This window comes from Neoarius graeffei (genome assembly GCF_027579695.1).
Source record: "Neoarius graeffei isolate fNeoGra1 chromosome 18 unlocalized genomic scaffold, fNeoGra1.pri SUPER_18_unloc_1, whole genome shotgun sequence".
Classification (NCBI taxonomy): Eukaryota; Metazoa; Chordata; class Actinopteri; order Siluriformes; family Ariidae; genus Neoarius; species Neoarius graeffei.
In genome coordinates, this window is record NW_026869982.1 from 1235001 (window position 1) to 1242500 (window position 7500).

The 7500-nt window shown below is 46.4% G+C and overlaps 7 non-coding genes and 19 pseudogenes across 7 annotated transcripts; all 26 read right to left on the bottom strand.

Annotated features, from left to right (window-relative positions):
• Positions 1 to 13: 13 nt before the first annotated feature.
• LOC132881344 (5S ribosomal RNA) lies at positions 14 to 132 on the bottom strand (annotated as a pseudogene).
• A 114-nt stretch (positions 133 to 246) lies between these two features.
• Positions 247 to 365, bottom strand: LOC132878520 (5S ribosomal RNA; annotated as a pseudogene).
• A 122-nt stretch (positions 366 to 487) lies between these two features.
• LOC132876667 (5S ribosomal RNA) lies at positions 488 to 606 on the bottom strand. The gene has a single exon (XR_009652374.1). It is a non-coding gene; the product is annotated as a 5S ribosomal RNA (ribosomal RNA).
• Positions 607 to 723: 117 nt separating this feature from the next.
• LOC132881097 (5S ribosomal RNA) lies at positions 724 to 842 on the bottom strand (annotated as a pseudogene).
• A 191-nt stretch (positions 843 to 1033) lies between these two features.
• On the bottom strand, positions 1034 to 1152 carry LOC132876669 (5S ribosomal RNA). Its single transcript, XR_009652376.1, has one exon. It is a non-coding gene; the product is annotated as a 5S ribosomal RNA (ribosomal RNA).
• A 117-nt stretch (positions 1153 to 1269) lies between these two features.
• On the bottom strand, positions 1270 to 1388 carry LOC132881100 (5S ribosomal RNA; annotated as a pseudogene).
• Positions 1389 to 1562: 174 nt separating this feature from the next.
• Positions 1563 to 1681, bottom strand: LOC132881101 (5S ribosomal RNA; annotated as a pseudogene).
• Positions 1682 to 1883: 202 nt separating this feature from the next.
• Positions 1884 to 2002, bottom strand: LOC132878864 (5S ribosomal RNA; annotated as a pseudogene).
• Positions 2003 to 2244: 242 nt separating this feature from the next.
• LOC132878865 (5S ribosomal RNA) lies at positions 2245 to 2363 on the bottom strand (annotated as a pseudogene).
• Positions 2364 to 2743: 380 nt separating this feature from the next.
• Positions 2744 to 2862, bottom strand: LOC132876670 (5S ribosomal RNA). Its single transcript, XR_009652377.1, has one exon. It is a non-coding gene; the product is annotated as a 5S ribosomal RNA (ribosomal RNA).
• A 117-nt stretch (positions 2863 to 2979) lies between these two features.
• On the bottom strand, positions 2980 to 3098 carry LOC132881102 (5S ribosomal RNA; annotated as a pseudogene).
• Positions 3099 to 3292: 194 nt separating this feature from the next.
• LOC132881103 (5S ribosomal RNA) lies at positions 3293 to 3411 on the bottom strand (annotated as a pseudogene).
• A 191-nt stretch (positions 3412 to 3602) lies between these two features.
• On the bottom strand, positions 3603 to 3721 carry LOC132878866 (5S ribosomal RNA; annotated as a pseudogene).
• A 242-nt stretch (positions 3722 to 3963) lies between these two features.
• On the bottom strand, positions 3964 to 4082 carry LOC132878867 (5S ribosomal RNA; annotated as a pseudogene).
• Positions 4083 to 4537: 455 nt separating this feature from the next.
• On the bottom strand, positions 4538 to 4656 carry LOC132876671 (5S ribosomal RNA). Its single transcript, XR_009652378.1, has one exon. It is a non-coding gene; the product is annotated as a 5S ribosomal RNA (ribosomal RNA).
• A 117-nt stretch (positions 4657 to 4773) lies between these two features.
• On the bottom strand, positions 4774 to 4892 carry LOC132881104 (5S ribosomal RNA; annotated as a pseudogene).
• Positions 4893 to 5079: 187 nt separating this feature from the next.
• On the bottom strand, positions 5080 to 5198 carry LOC132881105 (5S ribosomal RNA; annotated as a pseudogene).
• Positions 5199 to 5377: 179 nt separating this feature from the next.
• On the bottom strand, positions 5378 to 5496 carry LOC132877526 (5S ribosomal RNA). Its single transcript, XR_009653202.1, has one exon. It is a non-coding gene; the product is annotated as a 5S ribosomal RNA (ribosomal RNA).
• A 122-nt stretch (positions 5497 to 5618) lies between these two features.
• Positions 5619 to 5737, bottom strand: LOC132878634 (5S ribosomal RNA; annotated as a pseudogene).
• Positions 5738 to 5854: 117 nt separating this feature from the next.
• On the bottom strand, positions 5855 to 5973 carry LOC132879789 (5S ribosomal RNA; annotated as a pseudogene).
• A 112-nt stretch (positions 5974 to 6085) lies between these two features.
• LOC132878523 (5S ribosomal RNA) lies at positions 6086 to 6204 on the bottom strand (annotated as a pseudogene).
• Positions 6205 to 6321: 117 nt separating this feature from the next.
• LOC132881106 (5S ribosomal RNA) lies at positions 6322 to 6440 on the bottom strand (annotated as a pseudogene).
• A 164-nt stretch (positions 6441 to 6604) lies between these two features.
• Positions 6605 to 6723, bottom strand: LOC132877527 (5S ribosomal RNA). Its single transcript, XR_009653203.1, has one exon. It is a non-coding gene; the product is annotated as a 5S ribosomal RNA (ribosomal RNA).
• Positions 6724 to 6845: 122 nt separating this feature from the next.
• On the bottom strand, positions 6846 to 6964 carry LOC132878291 (5S ribosomal RNA; annotated as a pseudogene).
• Positions 6965 to 7086: 122 nt separating this feature from the next.
• On the bottom strand, positions 7087 to 7205 carry LOC132877873 (5S ribosomal RNA). Its single transcript, XR_009653535.1, has one exon. It is a non-coding gene; the product is annotated as a 5S ribosomal RNA (ribosomal RNA).
• Positions 7206 to 7322: 117 nt separating this feature from the next.
• LOC132879790 (5S ribosomal RNA) lies at positions 7323 to 7441 on the bottom strand (annotated as a pseudogene).
• Between the last annotated feature and the right edge of the window lie 59 nt (positions 7442 to 7500).

Sequence of the window (7500 nt, forward strand, 5' to 3'; positions counted from 1 at the left end):
AGACAAAATAAAATGCTTACAGTACCTGGTATTACTAGGCAGTCTCCCACTCAAGTACTAAACAGGCCCAACTCTGTTTAGCTTCTCAGATCAGACAGGATCAGGCATTGTCAGAGTGGTTTGGACATAAGCAATAGTCTGGAAATGTGCCGTTTTTCTTGCCTTGCCTTGCGATCAGAAGGAAAATTCTTGCCTTGCGACCAGAAGGAAAATTCAAACAGATTTCTGCAAGAAGACAAAATAAAATGCTTACAGTACCTGGTATTCCTAGGCAGTCTCCCACTCAAGTACTAACCAGGCCCAACTCTGTTTAGCTTCTGACATCAGACGGGATCAGGCGTTGTCAGAGTGGTTTGGCCATAAGCAACAGTTAGTTGGAAATGTGCCGTTTTTCTTGCCTTGCCTTGCCTTGCGCCCAGAAGGAAAATTCTTGCCTTGCGAGCAGAAGGAAAATTCAAACAGATTTCTGCTAGAAGACAAAATAAAATGCTTACAGTACCTGGTATTCCTAGGCAGTCTCCCACTCAAGTACTAACCAGGCCCAACTCTGTTTAGCTTCTGAGATCAGACGGGATCAGGCGTTGTCAGAGTGGTTTGGCCGTAAGCAACAGTTAGTTGGAAATGTGCCGTTTTTCTTGCCTTGCCTTGCGACCAGAAGGAAAATTCTTGCCTTGCGAGCAGAAGGAAAATTCAAACAGATTTCTGCAAGGAGACAAAATAAAATGCTTACAGTACCTGGTATTCCTAGGCAGTCTCACACTCAAGTACTAACCAGGCCCAACTCTGTTTAGCTTCTCAGATCAGACAGGATCAGGCATTGTCAGAGTGGTTTGGACGTAAACAACAGTCTGGAAATGTGCGTGCCTTGCCTTGCCTTGCCTTGCCTTGCCTTGCCTTGCCTTGCCTTGCCTTGCCTTGCCTTGCCTTGCCTTGCCTTGCCTTGCCTTGCCTTGCCTTGCGCCCAGAAGGAAAATTCTTGCCTTGCGAGCAGAAGGAAAATTCAAACAGATTTCTGCTAGAAGACAAAATAAAATGCTTACAGTACCTGGTATTCCTAGGCAGTCTCCCACTCAAGTACTAACCAGGCCCAACTCTGTTTAGCTTCTGAGATCAGACGGGATCAGGCGTTGTCAGAGTGGTTTGGCCGTAAGCAACAGTTAGTTGGAAATGTGCCGTTTTTCTTGCCTTGCCTTGCGACCAGAAGGAAAATTCTTGCCTTGCGAGCAGAAGGAAAATTCAAACAGATTTCTGCAAGGAGACAAAATAAAATGCTTACAGTACCTGGTATTCCTAGGCAGTCTCACACTCAAGTACTAACCAGGCCCAACTCTGTTTAGCTTCTCAGATCAGACAGGATCAGGCATTGTCAGAGTGGTTTGGACGTAAACAACAGTCTGGAAATGTGCGCCTTGCCTTGCCTTGCCTTGCCTTGCCTTGCCTTGCCTTGCCTTGCCTTGCCTTGCCTTGCCTTGCCTTGCCTTGCCTTGCGCCCAGAAGGAAAATTCTTGCCTTGCGAGCAGAAGGAAAATTCAAACAGATTTCTGCAAGGAGACAAAATAAAATGCTTACAGTACCTGGTATTCCTAGGCAGTCTCACACTCAAGTACTAACCAGGCCCAACTCTGTTTAGCTTCTCAGATCAGACAGGATCAGGCATTGTCAGAGTGGTTTGGACGTAAACAACAGTCTGGAAATGTGCCTTGCCTTGCCTTGCCTTGCCTTGCCTTGCCTTGCCTTGCCTTGCCTTGCCTTGCCTTGCCTTGCCTTGCCTTGCCTTGCCTTGCCTTGCCTTGCCTTGCCTTGCCTTGCGCCCAGAAGGAAAATTCTTGCCTTGCGAGCAGAAGGAAAATTCAAACAGATTTCTGCAAGAAGACAAAATAAAATGCTTACAGTACCTGGTATTCCTAGGCAGTCTCCCACTCAAGTACTAACCAGGCCCAACTCTGTTTAGCTTCTGAGATCAGACAGGATCAGACGTTGTCAGAGTGGTTTGGCCATAAGCAACAGTTAGTTGGAAATGTGCCGTTTTTCTTGCCTTGCCTTGCGCCCAGAAGGAAAATTCTTGCCTTGCGAGCAGAAGGAAAATTCAAACAGATTTCTGCAAGGAGACAAAATAAAATGCTTACAGTACTTGGTATTCCTAGGCAGTCTCACACTCAAGTACTAACCAGGCCCAACTCTGTTTAGCTTCTCAGATCAGACAGGATCAGGCATTGTCGATTTCTGCAAGAAGACAAAATAAAATGCTTACAGTACCTGGTATTCCTAGGCAGTCTCCCACTCAAGTACTAACCAGGCCCAACTCTGTTTAGCTTCTGAGATCAGACAGGATCAGACGTTGTCAGAGTGGTTTGGCCATAAGCAACAGTTAGTTGGAAATGTGCCGTTTTTCTTGCCTTGCCTTGCGCCCAGAAGGAAAATTCTTGCCTTGCGAGCAGAAGGAAAATTCAAACAGATTTCTGCAAGGAGACAAAATAAAATGCTTACAGTACTTGGTATTCCTAGGCAGTCTCACACTCAAGTACTAACCAGGCCCAACTCTGTTTAGCTTCTCAGATCAGACAGGATCAGGCATTGTCAGAGTGGTTTGGACGTAAACAACAGTCTGGAAATGTGCGCCTTGTCTTGCCTTGCCTTGCCTTGCCTTGCCTTGCCTTGCCTTGCCTTGCGCCCAGAAGGAAAATTCTTGCCTTGCGAGCAGAAGGAAAATTCAAACAGATTTCTGCTAGAAGACAAAATAAAATGCTTACAGTACCTGGTATTCCTAGGCAGTCTCCCACTCAAGTACTAACCAGGCCCAACTCTGTTTAGCTTCTGAGATCAGACGGGATCAGGCGTTGTCAGAGTGGTTTGGCCGTAAGCAACAGTTAGTTGGAAATGTGCCGTTTTTCTTGCCTTGCCTTGCGACCAGAAGGAAAATTCTTGCCTTGCGAGCAGAAGGAAAATTCAAACAGATTTCTGCAAGGAGACAAAATAAAATGCTTACAGTACCTGGTATTCCTAGGCAGTCTCACACTCAAGTACTAACCAGGCCCAACTCTGTTTAGCTTCTCAGATCAGACAGGATCAGGCATTGTCAGAGTGGTTTGGACGTAAACAACAGTCTGGAAATGTGCGCCTTGCCTTGCCTTGCCTTGCCTTGCCTTGCCTTGCCTTGCCTTGCCTTGCCTTGCCTTGCCTTGCCTTGCCTTGCCTTGCCTTGCCTTGCCTTGCCTTGCGCCCAGAAGGAAAATTCTTGCCTTGCGAGCAGAAGGAAAATTCAAACAGATTTCTGCAAGGAGACAAAATAAAATGCTTACAGTACCTGGTATTCCTAGGCAGTCTCACACTCAAGTACTAACCAGGCCCAACTCTGTTTAGCTTCTCAGATCAGACAGGATCAGGCATTGTCAGAGTGGTTTGGACGTAAACAACAGTCTGGAAATGTGCGTGCCTTGCCTTGCCTTGCCTTGCCTTGCCTTGCCTTGCCTTGCCTTGCCTTGCCTTGCCTTGCCTTGCCTTGCCTTGCCTTGCCTTGCCTTGCCTTGCGCCCAGAAGGAAAATTCTTGCCTTGCGAGCAGAAGGAAAATTCAAACAGATTTCTGCAAGAAGACAAAATAAAATGCTTACAGTACCTGGTATTCCTAGGCAGTCTCCCACTCAAGTACTAACCAGGCCCAACTCTGTTTAGCTTCTGAGATCAGACAGGATCAGACGTTGTCAGAGTGGTTTGGCCATAAGCAACAGTTAGTTGGAAATGTGCCGTTTTTCTTGCCTTGCCTTGCGCCCAGAAGGAAAATTCTTGCCTTGCGAGCAGAAGGAAAATTCAAACAGATTTCTGCAAGGAGACAAAATAAAATGCTTACAGTACTTGGTATTCCTAGGCAGTCTCACACTCAAGTACTAACCAGGCCCAACTCTGTTTAGCTTCTCAGATCAGACAGGATCAGGCATTGTCGATTTCTGCAAGAAGACAAAATAAAATGCTTACAGTACCTGGTATTCCTAGGCAGTCTCCCACTCAAGTACTAACCAGGCCCAACTCTGTTTAGCTTCTGAGATCAGACAGGATCAGACGTTGTCAGAGTGGTTTGGCCATAAGCAACAGTTAGTTGGAAATGTGCCGTTTTTCTTGCCTTGCCTTGCGCCCAGAAGGAAAATTCTTGCCTTGCGAGCAGAAGGAAAATTCAAACAGATTTCTGCAAGGAGACAAAATAAAATGCTTACAGTACTTGGTATTCCTAGGCAGTCTCACACTCAAGTACTAACCAGGCCCAACTCTGTTTAGCTTCTCAGATCAGACAGGATCAGGCATTGTCAGAGTGGTTTGGACGTAAACAACAGTCTGGAAATGTGCGCCTTGCCTTGCCTTGCCTTGCCTTGCCTTGCCTTGCCTTGCCTTGCCTTGCCTTGCCTTGCCTTGCCTTGCCTTGCCTTGCCTTGCCTTGCCTTGCCTTGCCTTGCCTTGCCTTGCCTTGCCTTGCGCCCAGAAGGAAAATTCTTGCCTTGCGAGCAGAAGGAAAATTCAAACAGATTTCTGCTAGAAGACAAAATAAAATGCTTACAGTACCTGGTATTCCTAGGCAGTCTCCCACTCAAGTACTAACCAGGCCCAACTCTGTTTAGCTTCTGAGATCAGACGGGATCAGGCGTTGTCAGAGTGGTTTGGCCGTAAGCAACAGTTAGTTGGAAATGTGCCGTTTTTCTTGCCTTGCCTTGCGACCAGAAGGAAAATTCTTGCCTTGCGAGCAGAAGGAAAATTCAAACAGATTTCTGCAAGGAGACAAAATAAAATGCTTACAGTACCTGGTATTCCTAGGCAGTCTCACACTCAAGTACTAACCAGGCCCAACTCTGTTTAGCTTCTCAGATCAGACAGGATCAGGCATTGTCAGAGTGGTTTGGACGTAAACAACAGTCTGGAAATGTGCGCCTTGCCTTGCCTTGCCTTGCCTTGCCTTGCCTTGCCTTGCCTTGCCTTGCCTTGCCTTGCCTTGCCTGTGCCGTTTTTCTTGCCTTGCCTTGCGACCAGAAGGAAAATTCTTGCCTTGCGAGCAGAAGGAAAATTCAAACAGATTTCTGCAAGGAGACAAAATAAAATGCTTACAGTACCTGGTATTCCTAGGCAGTCTCACACTCAAGTACTAACCAGGCCCAACTCTGTTTAGCTTCTCAGATCAGACAGGATCAGGCATTGTCAGAGTGGTTTGGACGTAAACAACAGTCTGGAAATGTGCGCCTTGCCTTGCCTTGCCTTGCCTTGCCTTGCCTTGCCTTGCCTTGCCTTGCCTTGCCTTGCCTTGCCTTGCCTTGCCTTGCCTTGCGCCCAGAAGGAAAATTCTTGCCTTGCGAGCAGAAGGAAAATTCAAACAGATTTCTGCAAGAAGACAAAATAAAATGCTTACAGTACCTGGTATTCCTAGGCAGTCTCCCACTCAAGTACTAACCAGGCCCAACTCTGTTTAGCTTCTGAGATCAGACGGGATCAGGCGTTGTCAGAGTGGTTTGGCCATAAGCAACAGTTAGTTGGAAATGTGCCGTTTTTCTTGCCTTGCCTTGCCTTGCGCCCAGAAGGAAAATTCTTGCCTTGCGAGCAGAAGGAAAATTCAAACAGATTTCTGCAAGAAGACAAAATAAAATGCTCACAGTACCTGGTATTCCTAGGCAGTCTCCCACTCAAGTACTAACCAGGCCCAACTCTGTTTAGCTTCTGAGATCAGACAGGATCAGGCGTTGTCAGAGTGGTTTGGCCATAAGCAACAGTTAGTTGGAAATGTGCCGTTTTTCTTGCCTTGCCTTGCGACCAGAAGGAAAATTCTTGCCTTGCGAGCAGAAGGAAAATTCAAACAGATTTCTGCAAGAAGACAAAATAAAATGCTTACAGTACCTGGTATTACTAGGCAGTCTCCCACTCAAGTACTAAACAGGCCCAACTCTGTTTAGTTTCTGAGATCTGACAGGATCAGGCGTTGTCAGAGTGGTTTGGCCGTAAGCAACAGCTTGTTGGAAATGTGCCATTTTTCTTGCCTTGCGATCAGAAGGAAAATTCTTGCCTTGCGACCAGAAGGAAAATTCAAACAGATTTCTGCAAGAAGACAAAATAAAATGCTTACAGTACCTGGTATTCCTAGGCAGTCTCCCACTCAAGTACTAACCAGGCCCAACTCTGTTTAGCTTCTGACATCAGACGGGATCAGGCGTTGTCAGAGTGGTTTGGCCATAAGCAACAGTTAGTTGGAAATGTGCCGTTTTTCTTGCCTTGCCTTGCGCCCAGAAGGAAAATTCTTGCCTTGCGAGCAGAAGGAAAATTCAAACAGATTTCTGCAAGGAGACAAAATAAAATGCTTACAGTACCTGGTATTCCTAGGCAGTCTCACACTCAAGTACTAACCAGGCCCAACTCTGTTTAGCTTCTCAGATCAGACAGGATCAGGCATTGTCAGAGTGGTTTGGACGTAAACAACAGTCTGGAAATGTGTGCCTTGCCTTGCCTTGCCTTGCCTTGCCTTGCCTTGCCTTGCCTTGCCTTGCCTTGCCTTGCCTTGCCTTGCGCCCAGAAGGAAAATTCTTGCCTTGCGAGCAGAAGGAAAATTCAAACAGATTTCTGCTAGAAGACAAAATAAAATGCTTACAGTACCTGGTATTCCTAGGCAGTCTCCCACTCAAGTACTAACCAGGCCCAACTCTGTTTAGCTTCTGAGATCAGACGGGATCAGGCGTTGTCAGAGTGGTTTGGCCATAAGCAACAGTTAGTTGGAAATGTGCCGTTTTTCTTGCCTTGCCTTGCCTTGCGACCAGAAGGAAAATTCTTGCCTTGCGAGCAGAAGGAAAATTCAAACAGATTTCTGCAAGAAGACAAAATAAAATGCTTACAGTACCTGGTATTCCTAGGCAGTCTCCCACTCAAGTACTAACCAGGCCTAACTCTGTTTAGCTTCTGAGATCAGACGGGATCAGGCGTTGTCAGAGTGGTTTGGCCATAAGCAACAGTGAGTTGGAAATGTGCCGTTTTTCTTGCCTTGCCTTGCCTTGCGCCCAGAAGGAAAATTCTTGCCTTGCGAGCAGAAGGAAAATTCAAACAGATTTCTGCTAGAAGACAAAATAAAATGCTTACAGTACCTGGTATTCCTAGGCAGTCTCCCACTCAAGTACTATCCAGGCCCAACTCTGTTTAGCTTCTGAGATCAGACGGGATCAGGCGTTGTCAGAGTGGTTTGGCCATAAGCAGCAGTTAGTTGGAAATGTGCCGTTTTTCTTGCCTTGCCTTGCGACCAGAAGGAAAATTCTTGCCTTGCGAGCAGAAGGAAAATTCAAACAGATTTCTGCAAGAAGACAAAATAAAATGCTTACAGTACCTGGTATTACTAGGCAGTCTCCCACTCAAGTACTAAACAGGCCCAACTCTGTTTAGTTTCTGAGATCTGACAGGATCAGGCGTTGTCAGAGTGGTTTGGCCGTAAGCAACAGCTTGTTGGAAATGTGCCATTTTTCTTGCCTTGCGCCCAGAAGGAAAATTCTTGC